Source organism: Psammomys obesus, unplaced genomic scaffold (genome assembly GCF_907164565.1).
Source record: "Psammomys obesus unplaced genomic scaffold, mPsaObe1.curated_primary_1811, whole genome shotgun sequence".
Lineage (NCBI taxonomy): Eukaryota > Metazoa > Chordata > Mammalia > Rodentia > Muridae > Psammomys > Psammomys obesus.
This window is the reverse complement of record NW_026591816.1, coordinates 3,470,468-3,487,378: the sequence shown is the minus strand read 5'-3', so window position 1 is coordinate 3,487,378 and position 16,911 is coordinate 3,470,468.

Sequence of the window (16,911 nt, the reverse complement as noted above, 5' to 3'; positions counted from 1 at the left end):
TGCACACACATAAACACACACACACACATGCACGTACACACACAAAAATTAGAAATAAATATTTTAATAGTTTAATGGTATGCTTTTATTAGAAAGTAAACTCTAGTTCAAGAAAAACAAAAAATAATGGAGCGTCTTTTGTGAATTTATTTTTTAAATTTTTTTTACAGTTTATTCATTTTCTATCCTGATCATAGCCCCTCCCTCATCTCCTTCTGGTCCCTCCCTCTCTCCCTCTTTCCCCCATCCTGTTCCCCTAGTCCACTGAAAGGGAGAGTTCTCCCCTCTCATTTCACCCTAGCTTATCAAGTCTCACCAGGACTGCCTAGACTCCTCTGTGGCCTAGAAAGGCTGCATGGCCAGAAGGAAGTGACAAAATAGGAGGCAACCAAGTTTATGACAGAGGCAGGCCCTGCTCCCCTCACTCAGAGAACCACATGGAGACTGAGCTGACAATAGGCCACATCTGAGCAGGGGATCTGGGTCCTCTCCATGCATGGTTCTTGAATGGCTAAGATCAAAAGCTCAAGTGACAACACATGCCGGGGAGGATGCAGAGAAAGAGGAACCCTTGCCATTGCTGGTGGGAGTGCAAACCTGTATAACCACTTTGGAAATCAATCTGGTGCTTTCTTAAAAAACTGGGAATAGTGCTACCCCAAGATTCAGCTATACAGCTCCTGGGCATATATAAAAAAGATGCTCTACCATACAACAGGGATATTTGCTCAACCATATTCATAGTGGTTTTATTCATAATAGCCAGAATCTGGAAACAAACTAGATGCCCTTCAACAGAAGAATGGATACAGAAATTGTGGCACGTTTACACAATACTACTCAGCTATTAAAAACAAGAAAATCAGCAGGCAACTGGATGGAACTAGAAGAGCTCATCCTAAATGAGGTAACCCAGAACCAAAAAGACACGTGTGGTGTATACACACTTATAAACAGATATTAGCCATATAATATAGGATAACCACACTAAAATCCACAGACCTAAAAAAGCTAAAAAGGATGCTTAAATCTCACTCAGAATGGCAAACAGGATAGACACCAGAAGCAGTGGAAGAGAGGGAACAGGATGGGAGCCTACCTAGAAATCAGAAAGATTCCACCCATCAGAGTATCAAAGCAGATGCTGAGACTCATAGCCAAACTTTGGGCTGAGGATTGGGAGTATTTAAAAAAGGAAGGGACAGAAGGATCCAAAGAGAACAGGAGCTCCACAAGGAGACTAACAAAGCTAAAAATCTGATCCCAGGTAGGTCCTGCAGAGACTGATGCACCAACCAATAAATATATATTTAAAATTAGGAATAGCTACTTATATTTTCATGAACAAATAAACTGTCTTTAAAATTTTAATTACAAAAGAAAATATGTGTTCTTTTTCCTATTCAATTTTATTTTTCCATGGATAATAAGTGTTTCACAATTAAATTTAAAACATATATATATATATATTTAAATCTATATATATTCTTTACATAAATGAATACATGTATTCATGCATTATTAATTATCTTTATGTACCATAATAAAGGCCTTCTTTAATAATAATATCTTAGTATTTACTTACCCATGACGATTGTTTGACCTTTAAAATACAAACATGTCTAAATATCATATTAAAATTCTAAATTAATAATTGTAGATATTTGGGCATTTTATGTTTTCAAAATTATGACTAAGTCTACAGGTTATAAAATAACCTTTATTTAGGCATATAATGGTCTCCAACAAAATATTACTTGTCCAGATGGGCAGGACATTCCTCCTGATCTGGATTTTTGCGTGTGCTTTCAGGTTGCCTCCCTTATATAGCTTTTAGTAGTGCAAAACTCTCTTTCCCATTTTATGAAAAAGCGCAGAATCCCCTGGACACGATTTGTAGGATTTCTAAGTACAAAACAAAGCTCTCTTTAGCTATTACAGATTGACCTGAGTTCAAGTGAATTTCACCTACAGGAGAACCCAGTGTCCTGCTGGTCCAGTTAGAAGTGGAAAATCTGATTTTGCACCCCAGAGATTCACTGGAATCATGAGTGTTCCTCTCAAGACCTGCAGAAGAGGCCTCAACTGTTCCTACTTTCTTCTGTGCATCATTATCTCCCTCCTTGCTCGGTCCTCTGAAGTGTAGCCTCCCTTCTGTTTTAAATGAATTCCACTTTTTTTTTCTAGTTACAGAACGACTCATTTTTAATTATATAGTTGACATCTATTGCTGTTTTGGAGTAATTAGGAAGGAGAAACCTAGAAATGATATATTTAACCTATCCTGTTTACTTCACTTTACATCTAGAAATATTTTTCCAATCAAAGAAATGGTAACATTTTTAGTGTGAGTGAACTTACATTTTAAGCTACTACTGTTGTGACTGATGAAGAAGCAATTACTTAATTATTCCTCTTTTCTCTGAATTTTTCTCTGCTCCTTTATTTATGAATCCTGCAAGACATAATCATGAATGGTGGTATTCTGCCCACCAGAAACAATGCAAAATCTTCCTTATTGTCTCCTAAGCTGAGACCAAAAGGTAGTCGACCAGTAAGCCAGATCATGGTCACTCCGCCCCAACAACCCAGGAGACCACATCATATATTCACCTTTGCACAGAAATTACGAGAAATATTTTACTGTTATTTTGCTCAATAGTTGTGTTTAAAATCCCTAAGATCAGAAATTATATTCCTGTAGATGAAATCATTTATTCAGATTTCTTTGTGTTTAGCCTATTCATTGAGCTATGATTTCTATAATTACAGTTTTTTTCAAGTTTGCCTGGGTTTCTGAGGATTTTTTATAATTTTTTAAATTTTTTTCAATTATTTTTTTTAATTAATTACAGTTTATTCACTTTGTATCCTGGCTGTAGCTGCTTCCTTCATCCCCTCTGAATCTCACCCTCCCTCCCTCTTCTCTTACCAAGCTCCTCTTCCTGTCCACTGATAGAGGAGGTCTTCCTTCCCTTCCTTCTGACCATAGTCTATCAGGTCTCATCAGGACTGGCTGCATTGTCTCTCTGTGGCCTGATAAGGATGTACCCCTTTGGGGAGGAGGTGATCAAAGAGCCAGCCACTGAGTTCATGTCAGAGACAGCCCCTGTTCCCCTTACTAGGACACTCACTTAGAGACTAAGCTGTCATGGGCTACATCTGTGCAGAGGATCTAGGTATATCCATGAATAGTCTTTGGTTAGAGTATCAGTCTCAGAAAACACTCCTGGGCCCAGATATTTTGGTTCTGTTGCATTCCTTGTGCTGCTCTTGTCCCCTCCAGGTCTTTCTATCTCCCTCTTCTTTCATAAGACTTCCTGTGCTCTGCCCAAAATTTGGTTATGAGTCTCAGCATCTGCTTTGATACACTGCAAGATACAGTCTTTCAGGAGCCCCGTGGAAGGCTCCTGTCTTTTCAACCTCTTCTAATACCCATCTTGTTTGCTTCGCTGAATGAGAATTGAGCATCTTACCCAGGGTCCTCCTTCTTGCTAAGTTTATTTAGGTATGCAGATTTTACTATGATTATCCTGTATTATATGTCTAATAACCACTTATAAGTGAGTATATACCATGTTGGTCTTTCTGCTTCTGAGATACCTCACTCAGGATGATTTTTTTTTTTAGTTCCCACCATTTGCTGCAAATTTCATGATTTCCTTGTTTTTAAATGCTGAGTAGTATTCTATTGTGTACATGTACCAAAATTTCTGTATCCATTCCACAACAGAGGAATATCTGTGTTGTTTCCAGGTTTGGGCTATAAAAATAACACTGCTACGAACATGGTTGAGCAAATGTCCTTGTTGTGTAATTGAGCATATTTTGGATATATGCCTAGAAGTGGAATAATTGGATCTTGAGGAAGTATTATTCCTAATTGTCTGAAAAAGCACCAGATTGATTTTCAAAGTGGTTGTATAAGTTTTCATTCCCACAGCAATGGTGTAGGGTTCTCCTATCTCCACAACCTCTCCAGCATGTGTTGTCACTTGAGTTTTTTATCTTAGCCATTCTGATAGGTGTAAGGTGAAATCTCAGGTTCGTTTTGATTTGCATTTCCCTGACTGACATTGAGCATTTTTTGAAGTGTTTCACTGCCATTCAATATTCCTCTATTGAGAATTCTCTGTTTAGGTCTGAACCCCTATTTTTAATTAGATTACTTGATCTATTGCTGTTTAACTTCTTGAGTTCTTTATATATTCTGGATGTTAGCCCTCTGTCAGATACAGGGTTGGTGAAGATTCTTTCCCAGTTTATAGGCTGTCATTTTCTTCTGATCACAGTGTCCTTTGCTTTACAGAAGGTTTTCAGTTTCCTGAGATCCCATTTATTGATTATTGATCATAAAGCCTGTGCTGTTGGTGTTCTGTTCAGGAAGTTGTCTCTTGCTCAAATGAGTTCAAGGCTCTTCCCCACTTTCTCTTCTAACAGATTTAGTGTGTCTGGTTTTATGTTGAGGTCTTTGATCGGGGTGATAAATATGGATTGATTTGCATTTTTCTACATGTAGACATCCAGTTAGGCCAGCACCATTTGTTGAAGATGCTGTCTTTTTTTTTTTTTTTTTTTTCTGTTGTATGGTTTTGGCTTCTTTGTCAAAAATCAAGTATCCATAGGTGTGTGGGTTTATTTCTAGGACTTCTATTTGATTACACTGATCCACCATTCTGTTTCTATGCCAGTATCATGCAGTTTTTATTACTATTGCTCTATAGTACAGCTTGAGATCAGGGATGGAGATACCTCCTGATGATCTGCTGTGGTACAAGATTGTCAGAGCAATTCTGGATTTTTTTGATTTTCGATATAAAATTGAGAATTATTTGTTCAAGTTCTGTTAAGGATTTTGTTGGTATTTTGATGGGAATTACATTGAATCTGTAGGCTGCTTTTGGCTATATGGACATTTTCATTATGTTAATCCTAATGATCCATGAGCATGGGCAATCTTTCCATTTTCTGATATCTTTCTTTAATTTCTCTGTTCAGAACTTGAAGTTTTTTTTCAAAAAGTTTTTCAGTTGCTTGGTTAGAGTCACACCAAGGTACTTTTTGTTATTCATGACTACTCTAAAGGGTGTAGTTACCTGTTTTGTTTTTTTTTTTTCTCAGCCCTTTTCTCTTCCCTTACAGGAGGGCTACTGATTTTTTTGAGTTGATTTTGTATGCAGCCACTTTGCTGAAGGTGTTTATCAGCTGAAGGAGTTCTTCGGTTGAATTATTGGGATCACTCATGTATATTATTATATCGTCTACAAATAGTGATATTTTGACTTCTTCCTTTTTGATTTGTACCCCCTTGATCTCCTTTAGTTGTCTTAGTGTTCTAGCTAGGACATAAAGAGATAAGGGGAGAGAGGGCAGCCTTACCTTTCCCCTGATTTCAATGGGATTGATTTAAGTTTCTCTTCGTCTAGTTTGATGTTGGCTACAGGCTTGCTGTATATTGCTTTTACTATGTTTAGGTATGTGCCTTTTATCCCTGATCTCTCCAAGTCTTTAAACATGAACTGGTGTTAAATTTTGTCAAATGCTTTTTCAGCATCTAAGGAGATGACCATGTGGTTTTTCTTCTTCAGTTTGTTTCTATGGTTGATTACATTGATGGATTTCCATATATTGAGCCACCCCTGCATGCCTGGGATGAAGCCTACTTGGTCATGATGTATATCTTTTATGTGTTCTTTAATTCAGTTTGCGAGTATGTTATTGAATATTTTTGCTTCAATGTTCATAAGAGAGATAGGTCTGAAGTTCTCTTTTTTGGTTGGGTCTTTTTGTGATTTAAGTATCAAGATGGCTGTGTCTTCATAGAATGAGTTTGGTAATATTCCTTCTGTTTCTATTTTGTGGAATAGTTTGAAAAGAATTGGAGTTACCTCTTCTCTGAAAGTCTGGTAAAATTCTGCTATGAAACCATCTGGCCCTGGGCTTTTTTGGAAGGGAAACTTTTGATGACTACTCTTATTCCCTTGGGGGATATAGGACAATTTAGTCTATTTACCTGACATTGATTTAATTTTGGTAAATGGAATCTTTCAAGAAAATTGTCCATTTCATTTTAGATTTTCAAATTTTGTGGCATTTAGGCTTTTGCAGTGACCTAAAGATTGTTTGGATTTCCTCAGTGTCTGTTGTCATATCCTCCTTTTCGTTTCTGATTTTGCTGATTTGGATAGTTTCTCTCTGCCTTTTACTTAATTTGGCTAAGGGTTTGACTATTTGTTGATTCCTCAAAGAACCAGCTTTTGGTTTCATTGATCCTTTGAATTGTTTTAATTGTCTCAAATTCATTGATTTCAACTCTGAGTTTGATTATTTCCAATTGTCTACTCCTTTTGGTTGTGTCTGCTTCCCCCTGCCCCCAGGGATTTTAGGTGTACCATTAAGTTGCTTCTTTCTGGAGGCACTTAGTGCTATGAACTTTCCTCTTAGCACTGCTTTCATTGTATCCCATAAATCTGATTAAGTCATGCCTTCATTTTCATTTAATTTTGGGAATTCTCTAATTTCTTTTTTCATTTCTTCCATGACCAAGCTGTCATTGAGTAGTGAGTTGTTTAGTTTCCATGTGTGTGCAGGATTTTTGTTATTTCTGTTGTTCTTGAGGTCTAGTTTTAGGCCATGTTGGTCTGATAGGATACAAGGCATTATTTCAATCTTCTTTATCTGTTGAGGCTTGTTTTGTGCCTGACTATATGTTCAATTTTTGAGAACTTTCCATGAGGTGCTGAAAAGAAGGTAGATTCTTTTGTGTTTGGGTGAAAATTTCTGCAGACCTGTATTAGGTTCATTTGATTTAGGACCCTGTAAGTGTCGTTATTTCCCTATTTAGCTTCTGTCTAGATGATCTGTCCCTTGGTCAGAGTGGAGTGTTGAAGTCTCCTACTATTAAAGTGTTGGGATTAATGTGATTTCAGCTTTAATAATGTTTCATTTACAAATGTAGGTGCTCTTATATTTGGGGCATAGATGTTCAGAATGATGTCCTCCCAGGGGATTTTTCCTTTGCTGAAAATGAAGTGGTTTTCTTCATCTTTTGTTGTTGTTGTTGTGGTTGTTGGATCCTGTTTCCACAACCATTCTGTTAGTCTGTGTGTTTTTATTGGAGAGTTGAATCCTTTGATATTAGTAGATAATAATGACCAATGAATATTAGTTCCTTTCATTGTGGTTGGTGTTGTTAATTCATTTCCATGCTTGTTTTCTTTTAATTTTTTGTTGTGAAGTTATCTATGTCCTATGTTTTCTTGGTGTAGCAGATTTCGTTAGATTGGAGTTTTCCTTCTAGTATTTTCTGTAGGACTGAGTTGCTGTGTATATATTGTTTAAGTTTAGTTTTGTCATGTAATATTTTGTTTTCTCCATCTATGTTGGTTGAAAGCTTTGCTGGGTATAGTAGTCTGGGTTGGCATCTATATTCCCTTAGAGTCTGCATGACACCTGCCCAGACCCTTCTGGCTTTCATAGCTTCTGGTGAGAAATCTAATGTGAATGTTACTTGCCTTTTTTCTCTCGCTGCTTTTAATATTTTTCTTTGTTCTGTAGGTTTAGTATTTTGACTTTTATGTGAGGAGTTTGTTGTTGTTTTTTTTTCTGGTCTAGTCTATTTGGTGTTCTGTAGGCCTCTTTTATGTTTATGGACATTTCCTTCTTTAAGTTGGAAAAATTTTCTTCTATGATTCTTTTGAAAATGAAGGAGAAAGACAAACTTGGTATATACTCGCTTATATAGACCTACAAGATATGATAAACATAATGAAATCTACACACCTAAAGAAGATAATCAAGAAAGTGGACACAGGCGAAGGTGATTAATCCTCATTTAGAAAGACAAATGGGATGTGCATTGAACTTATGACAGGAGTCTCCCACAAAAGGCATCTGAAAGACTCTACCTAGCAGTGTTTCAAAGCAGACACTAAGACTCATAACCAAACCCTTGGCAGAGTGCAGGGAATCATATGAAAGAAGGGAAGTTAGTATGATGTGGAAAGGATAGGAGCTCTACAAGGACCAAACATATCTGGGCACAGGGTCTTTTCTGAGACTGACACTCAACCAAGGACCATCTATGGATATAACCTAGAACTTCTGCTCGAATGTGGCCCATGGTAGCTCAGTAACCAAGTAGTTTTCCAAAGTAAGGGGAACACGGACTATTTCTAACAGGATTTCAAGGGCAGGCTGTTTGACCCCCCCCCCCCCGGGGGAGGAGCAGTCTGTTAGGCCACAGAGGAGGACTTTGCAGCCAGCCCTGAAGATACCTGATAAAACAGGGTCAGATGAAAGGGGAGGAGGTCCTCCCCTATCAGTGGACTTGGAAAGGGGCAGGGAGGAGACCAGGGAGGGAGTGTGGGGTTGGGGAGGGAATGAGGAAGCGGGATACAGCTGGGACACAGAGTTAACAAAATGTAACTAAAAAGAAAAAATTAAAATAAACCAGAAAAAAAAAATTCTGGACCTTGGAGCCTAAAATCTTCTTTTCCATCTTTTCTTAGTATTCTTAGATTTCGTCTTTTCATGGCATCCTTGATTTCTTGGATGTTTTGTGTTTGGAACTTTTCCAATTTTAGTTTTTCTTTGAGAGATGTATCTATTTCTGCAAATGTATCTTCAGCACCTCAGATTCTTTCTCCTCCCTCTTGTATTCTATTGGAGATACTTACCTTTGTAGTTCCTGATATTTTCTCTACGTTCTCCAGCTCCAGGGTTTTCTCTGTATTTGTTTTCTTTATTGATTCTAATTCTGTTTTCATGTCTTGTACCATTTCCTTTTTTTTTTTTTTTTTTTTGGTTGTTTCCTCTCTATATGTCTCTACTTCTTTGGCTGTGTTTGCCTGTTTTTCTTTGAGAGCTTTTTTCATTTCCTCTTTGTGTGCCTCTAATAACTGGATAAGCATAGATTTGAGATGATTTTCCTGAGTTTCCAATGGATTAAAATATCCATTGTTTTGGGGTTTGCTGGTGATACTAGGATGTCCTGATTTTTGCCAGATGTTCTTGTTCCCCCTCTAGCCATCTGCTTATCCATAGCCTTTGCTATTTGTTCCTGGAGTTTGTACTTCAGACTTGGTCCATCTGTCTCAGGTGTCTTCAGTATTCTTCTGGAAGATGAGAGAGGTCCACCAGTTCAAGTGTGGATGTTGGGGTTTCAGCTGTGGCTAAGGGAGAAACATCACAGGTGCATGAGCACAAGTGCGGGAGTGTGCGTGGAAATGTGCCTTGAAGGACAGGGTGCTAGAGCATACTGGCGCCTGGAAGGGTGGATAGTAAGCACAGGAGAGGGTGCTGGTGCTGCTTTCAGGCACAGTGTGCATGTGCAGGTGTCTTGAACACCTCAGTGACCCACAGGCCTTTGTACCGTCCTCCAGATTTCAGATCTGTCTGGGTTTCACCATCCTGGCTCCAAGAACTGTTTGCCTGCACTCCACTGAGAGACCCACAGAACAGGGGCTTCAGTGTTGAGAATGCTGTCCCAAGGATTCCTATGTTGCCCACAGTGGGGATGTGGTTGGGAGGGATGATGTCTGGCTGCTAGCTTAGAGGGACCCTGGATCAAAGGCTCTGCATGTAGTCACTTGAAGGCTCACTCACTTGCTCACAGGCCTAATGGGAAAGCATAGGGATCCCCCTGGCTTTCTACTCTCAGGTTTGGGCCCTCAGGGACAAATGAGAGTGTAGGAGATCCATCAGCTCAGTGGTCTCCACTGTTTGGCCACCAGGCAGGGAGACCCATACTTGGGGCAGCTGCCTCTGCTCTCTCAGTCACTGATCATGGAGGTTCCAGCTTGGGGCAGCCACTGCTGCCTCCACTGAGCGTGGAGGCCCGTGCTTAGGGCAAGGGGAAGTGCAGAGGGGTTGAATATTCGACACTCTCAGACTTCGGAGGCATCCATTGGTGACCTGTCACAGCTAACGCGTTGTTCCCTCTCTTCCAGGAAGCCTCAGTGTTGATGTTCTGGCTTCAGCTGCCCCTCCACTCAACAATTTCAGAGTTTCTGATCATGTGCCCCTCAGATAAGGTGCATGCTGGTCACTGCCATCTTGGACTCTCCTGATTTTATATAATCTAACCCAATGCTTATGTGGATGTTCTAATGCCAACTGACCCGTGCCCAGACTCTGAACTTTCTGAGGTTAAGACCTGGTAATACACTTTTTTTCCCATGTGGTTCTGAACTGCTAAAATGTAATCCACCACCAATTCTAAAACCTTAGTCTTACCCTCTGAATGCCAAATGTGAACTGGTTAGCATAGAGAGCTTACTCAACTCATCCTCTGCTCTGCCATCAACCTTTCAGTGAGTTCTGAACATTCCCAGACACACTAAAGCCTTAAATATGCAGAAAATAATATTCTCCGCAGTCTTAAGTTGAGGAGAAGCTTTTGGTTAAGTGCCTAGTAATTAACACTGTCAGTTTGAGGCAGACACTGTTTAAAGAAGGAAGAGAAGCAAACCATAGGAAACAAGAGTATCACACTGCAGCACAGCGAACAGCTGTGGCCTAGATCGCATGAGCTATAACAGTGAGTGGTGCTCTCAATTTTAAATGAATCCTGTGAACGGCCTGAATGGCAAATCTTCAGCACAGCTATTTTTAAATATCCATGTATAAAATTAAATAAATTTCTTTTATATACAGAACACTAAACACTCCATCTTCTGAGCAGATGCCTCCAAAGCCCTTCAGTCTATAAATTATGTTTGGATGTTAGGGTTTTTTATAGTGAGCACACAGTAGGATCAAAGGTTCAGGCAATTATTTATTTTGGTTGGGGCTTCTACATTAGAAAAAGTTCAAGATTAGTTCACAATAATTTAAAAACTACCAAATACATTTCAGTGGCATAAAGAACCAGATAATTCTTAGTCAAAACTATGTTGTCCTAGGAAGGTGGAATAGAAAAATAATTATGGGTGGATCAGAGGTGGGGGGGGAGTGTACCAGGAAGATCAAATAGTGAGGAATAGGGAAGAGGAAGTGAGAGAGGGAAAATAAAACAAGGAAGGGTCTGGTAAAGCTAAGAGCCATTTAGGGGGTTAGCTAATGCAGTGGAATCTTGTTAAAATACATACATATATAAAGGTGATCTAAACAAACTCACCAAACAATGGGGGAAATAAGCCCCAAGTGGATATCTTTTGCTACCAAATGAAGCTGCCAGTACCAGGATTGGGTTATATCTAATTGAGTTGTTGGCTAAAGGAGTACCATGGAAATCCACAAATAACCCAGGCTGTTGCTGAGATTATTGCATGCTCTCTACAAACTAACGGCAAAGTCCCATTGCTAAAAAACACATACACAACTCATTGAACATTGTGCATGGTTCTAGAAGGTACTCTGCATGCTACTAAAAGAAAAAGAGAAAAAGAAAGAAAAAAAGACATAAACACAATCCCAATCCTAGCCACAAACCATTTGATCTACATTGCTGTCCTGTCTGCAAGATATGCTAGGGCAACAGTAGTACAAAGTTGTGAAATCAGTAAGTGGGACTTAAGACCCCCTCCAGAAGATGGACCCCATAACCAATGCTGCTTGGGTGGCCAAGATAGGCCAAAGACCTAGAGTAAAACACTTCTCTAAAAAATGTAGCAATAAAAAGATTCCTAGTATTCTGCTGTACTCATAGATCAGTGCCTTACTTGGCCATCATCAAAGATGTTTCCTCCCACACAGATGGGAACAGACAGGCTCACAGCAAATAAATGCACAGATTATAAAAGACCTTGAAACACTCAGCTCTACATGAGACGTTTCCATTAAAACTCTCTTATTGGGGCTTAAGGAACTCTGTAGAAGAAGAGGCAAAATAGCCAGAGGGGATGCAAGACACTAAGAAACAAGGTCCTCTAAACCAGCACAACTGCTACACATTTGAACTCACAGAGACTGGTAGCTTGCATAGGGTCTGCATGAGTATAAGCCAGATGTGATTATAGAGTTGGGAGGAGTAAACCCACACCTCATCCTTAACCCAGAAGCCATGTCCAATAAACAACCAGTTTCAAACGTAAAATTAGTTTTCTCTAAGAGAGTCTCACTGGGTAAACAAACCTCTCTAAAGGCAGGCCCCATCTTCATCAGTAGATGTCCAACACAAACCAACTCAATGGCATCATTGGAGATTGTCTTATAATGTTGAGGTAGAGCTGCTTTTTCCTTTGCAGGTCCTTGGTGTAAATGTTAGATTTCAGATTTCCATTTTTATGATATTCCTATATGTGTGAATGTGTGTTTCTTTTGCTTTTTCTTATGCCTTTTTCTTTTGTTTGTTTTCTTTTGATTTGTTTTTATTTTCTTTCATATTATTTTTATTATTCAGTTGCCTGTTTGTTTTTCTAAGGAGAGACAGAAAGAGTGTCAGTTCAAGTGGGAAGTGAAATGGGGGAGGAACTGGGATAAGCTGGGGGAGAGGAAGTTATAAATATAATGTATGAAAAAAATCAATTCTCATTAAAAGAAGAAAAGTTCCCTTTCCTTAAAATTGATAAGTAAAAGATATTTTAAGCAGACTTCTTTGTTAGAAGTAAAATCATCAATTAATCTATCAATGTATTTCCTAAGCTATTAATGGGTTAGGAAATGCAAATAAAAGAATAATAATATATCATTTTTGAATCTTTAAATCGTCAAGTTTTTAAAGACTTATTTAAATGTGTGTGTGTGTGCTTGTGTGCCTGTAGGTGAGTGTGTGCAAGTGTCTGTGCACACAAACATGGAGGCTAGGTGTCCTCCTCCATAATCTCAGTCGTTTGAGGCAGGCTTTCTCTGATCCTAGTGTTTTCAATTAGGCAGGATGCCAGCAAGCCCCAACTATCTTCCTGTTTCTGCCTCCACCCTTGGAGCTGGAGTTATGTGTGTGCTCAGCAAGCCTGGCTTGTTACATGTGTGCTGGGTCCCAAACTCTAATGTTCATGATAGTGCAGAAAGCACTCTTAACCACAAAGTCATTTATCATCTATGAAAACCTTTTAAGAGTCAATATCCAGTAGTATACATGGGTAAGTATGTGTCATCAATTATTAATAGTCAAAAAGCAAGTTACAGCAAACTTACAGGCAATACCTATTAAAATTAAATTTTCATTGGCTCTTTGAAGCTACCAACCTTGGAGAAAACTTTCAGAAAGTAAAAGATTCATGTGAAGTAATAAAAAAAACACACACACATACAATCACAGGTACGCAAGTATGTACTAAAGCTGTTAGCACGAAAACAACATACACAGACAACAGCAAGTAGGTACTGAGAGGTGGTGGTGATTTCATTTAATGGGTTATGGAGTAGCTATTTACAAATTTGAATTTAATCTGTGTATACCCAGATAAAGTAATATACAAGATGTTGTTAAACAGAAAATATTGAGAAATAACTTACTGAATGTTCTAATTTTAACAAAAACATAAAATTAAAAATTCTATTTGTATGGGTTTATATATTGGTGTGTACTCATATAAACATGAGGCTCCAAGCTAAGACTCTACAGACAAAAATTAAATTGATTCCTACTTACACTTGCAAGGTGGGGAAACACTTTAATAAAATCTAAATATGAACATATAATAAAATATATAAATTTTCTCTGTGTATTGTCTATTTTAGTTGTTTTGGTGTAAGAGATAGGAATAAAACTGTGATTTTTCTAAAGATAACAGCTATTTGAGCATCATTTGTTGAAGGGCAAATCCATTCTCTAAGAAGTCAGCTCTACCCTCTGTGAAGTCCTCATTTACACGGCCATCTACTCCGGGTTTACTGTTATGTTATGATGATCCACGTTATTCTGAAATGCCACCACACCACTTTCAAACGCTGACGCTCTGTAAAGTAGCCTTTTGTACATTTTTAAAATTCTGTCATTTTTTAAATTCTAATCTTTTTTAGGTATTATCATATGCAAATTTTATTTTTTAACATTTATTTAACAAATCATTTCATTTGCACCATGTAAATACAGTATCTATAGAGGCCTGGGAGGGAGGCAGCTTGGCTGCAACTGGAGCTATTGGAGGTTGTGAGTCCCCATGTTGGGGCCTGGAGCCAAACCCAGGGCCTCTACAAGAGCAGGAAGCATTCGTAACTTCTGAATGTTCTCTCTAGCACCTCACAGGTACAGAAATGTCATTTTCTGAAGTTAAGAAAACCTAAATTAGGAATGTGCTCAGACAGTTTCATATCCAAGGCATATTCAAAGTCTTAACTATTGATAAACCCATGTGCTTTATTTAACTTCTTAGCTTTTATTCTGTTTTTGTTTGTCCTATGCTAATAATGTTTCAGTCTCTATAATATAAAATAGCATGGAGCTGGTTAATCACAGTTTTATTAACTCCCTTAAGAAAATTTTAGACAGAGTGTAGTACATCTTTCAATGCATAGTTTACTGACATACTATTACACACAAGAGTCCTTTAAAATATCATTTGGTTTTAGGTTACTTTCAAGAAACATGTGCACAACCAGATGATACATTAAAATATTAATAGAAATGTAACACAGCAAAACCAGTATAGCATGAGACCACAAACTATTAATTTACTTCTTTCCTTTTACTCTTTTACTTTATAGTGGAAATCAATTTTCCATTCAATGGTTTCAAATGTCTAATATACCTTTTTAAATTTATTTATTTATTTATTTATTATTATTAATTACAGTTTATTTACTTTGTATTGCAACTGTAGGCCCCTCCCTCATCCCTTCTAATCTCACCTACCCCCTCTGATGCATCCATGTTTCTCCCCCAGTTCACTGATAGAGGAGGTCCTCCTCCCCTTCTATCTGATCCTAGTCTATCAGGTCTCATCAGGAGTGGCTGCATGGTCTTTCTCTGTGGCCTGGTACGGCTGCACCGCTCTCAGGGGGAGGTAATCAAAGAGCCAGCTACTGAGTTCATGTCAGAGACAGTCCCTGTTCCCATTACTATGGAACCCTCTTGGACACTGAGCTGCCATCACCTACATCTGTGCAGGGGTTCTAGGTTATCTTCATGCATGGTCATTGGTTGGAGTATGATTCTCACAAAAAATCCCTGGGCCCAGATTTTCTTTCTTCTTTCTTTCTTTCTTTCTTTCTTTCTTTCTTTCTTTCTTTCTTTCTCTTTCTTTCTTTCTCTGCTTGTGGAGCTCCTGTCACCTTCAGATCTTTCTATCTCCCTCTTTTTTCAGAAGATTCCCTGAACTCTGCCTAAAGTTTGGCTGAGTCTCAGCCGCTGCTTTCATACCATACTAGGTAGAGTCTTTCAGAGGCACTCTGTGGTAGGCTCCTGTCCTCTTCCCTGTTTCCCCCCTCTTCCAATGTCCATCCCCTTTGCCTTTCTGAATGAGGATTGAACATCTCACCCAGAGTCTTCCTTCTTGCTTAGTTTCTTTAGGTGTACAGATTTTACTATGATTATCCTATATTATATGTCTAATGTACACTTATAAGTGAGTACATATAATCTGTGTCTTTCTGCTTCCTTGTTTTTAATTGCTGAGTGATATTCTATAGTGTAAATGTATCACAATTTCTGTATGCATTCCTCAACTAAGGGGCATCTGGGTTGTTTTCAGCTTTTGGTTATTACGAATAAAGCTGCTATAAACATGGTTGAGCAAATATCTTTGTTGTATACTTGGGCATCTTTTGGATATATGCTTAGAGTGGTATAGCTGGATCTTGAGGAAGTGCTATTCCTAATTGTCTGTAAAAGGGTCAGATTGATATCCATAGTGGTTGTATAAGTTTATATTCCCACCAGCAATGGAGGAGGGTTCCCCTTTCTCCACAACCTCTCCAGCAGTATTGTCACTTGAGTTTTTTATCTTAGCCATTCTGATAGGTGTAAGGTGAAATCTCAGGGTCGTTTTGATTTGCATTTCCCTGATAGCTAAGAACGTTGAGTATTTCCTTAGATAGTTCTTGGTCATTTGATATCTCTCTACTAAGAATTCTCTGTTTAGCTCTGTACCCCATATTTAAATTGGAATTGGATTACTTGATTTTTTGCTGTTCAACTTCTTTATATATTCTAGAAATTAGCTCTCTGTCAGATACAGTGTTGGTGAAGATCCTTTCCCAATCTTAAGGCTATCGTTTTATTCTGATGACAGTGTCCTTTGCTTTACAGAAGGTTTTCAGTTTCATGAGGCCCCACTTATTAGTTGTTTTAGAGCCTGTGCTGTTGATGTTTTGTTTAGGAAGTTGTCTTCTGTACAAATGAGTTCAAGGCTCTACAACAATTTCTCTTCTAAGCGGTTTAGTGTGTCTGGTTTTATGTTGAGATCTTTGATCCACTTAGACTTTAATTTTATGCAGGGTGATAATATGGATCTATTTGTGTTTTTCTACATGTAGACATCCAGTTAGAACAGCACCATTTGTTGAAGATACTATCTTTTTTTCCATTGTATGGTTTTGGCATCTTTGTCAAAAATCAGGTGTCCATAAGTGATGGGATTATTTCTGGGTCTTCTGTTCATTTCCATTGATTCACCATTCTGTTTCAATGGCACTACCATGCAGTTTTTGGTTGTTTTCTTTTGTTTTATTTTCTTTTATTATGTTTTTTTTTATTTACTGTTTCTATATATTACAGCTTAAGATCAGGGATGGAGATACCTCCAGAAGATCTTTTATTGTAAATGATTGTTTTAGTGATTCTGGGTTTCTTGTTATTCCATATAAAGTTGAGAATTTTTCTTTCAAAGTCTGTAAAGAATCATGTTGTTAATTTGATGGCAGTTACTTTAATTTGTAGATTGCTTTTGGTAAGATGGCCTTTTTTTACTATGTTAATCCTGACAAGCCATGATCATGAGAGTTCGTTCCATCTTCTGATATCTTCTTCTATTTCTTTCTTCAGGGACTGGAAGATTTTTTTTATACAAGTCTTTGACTTGATTGGTT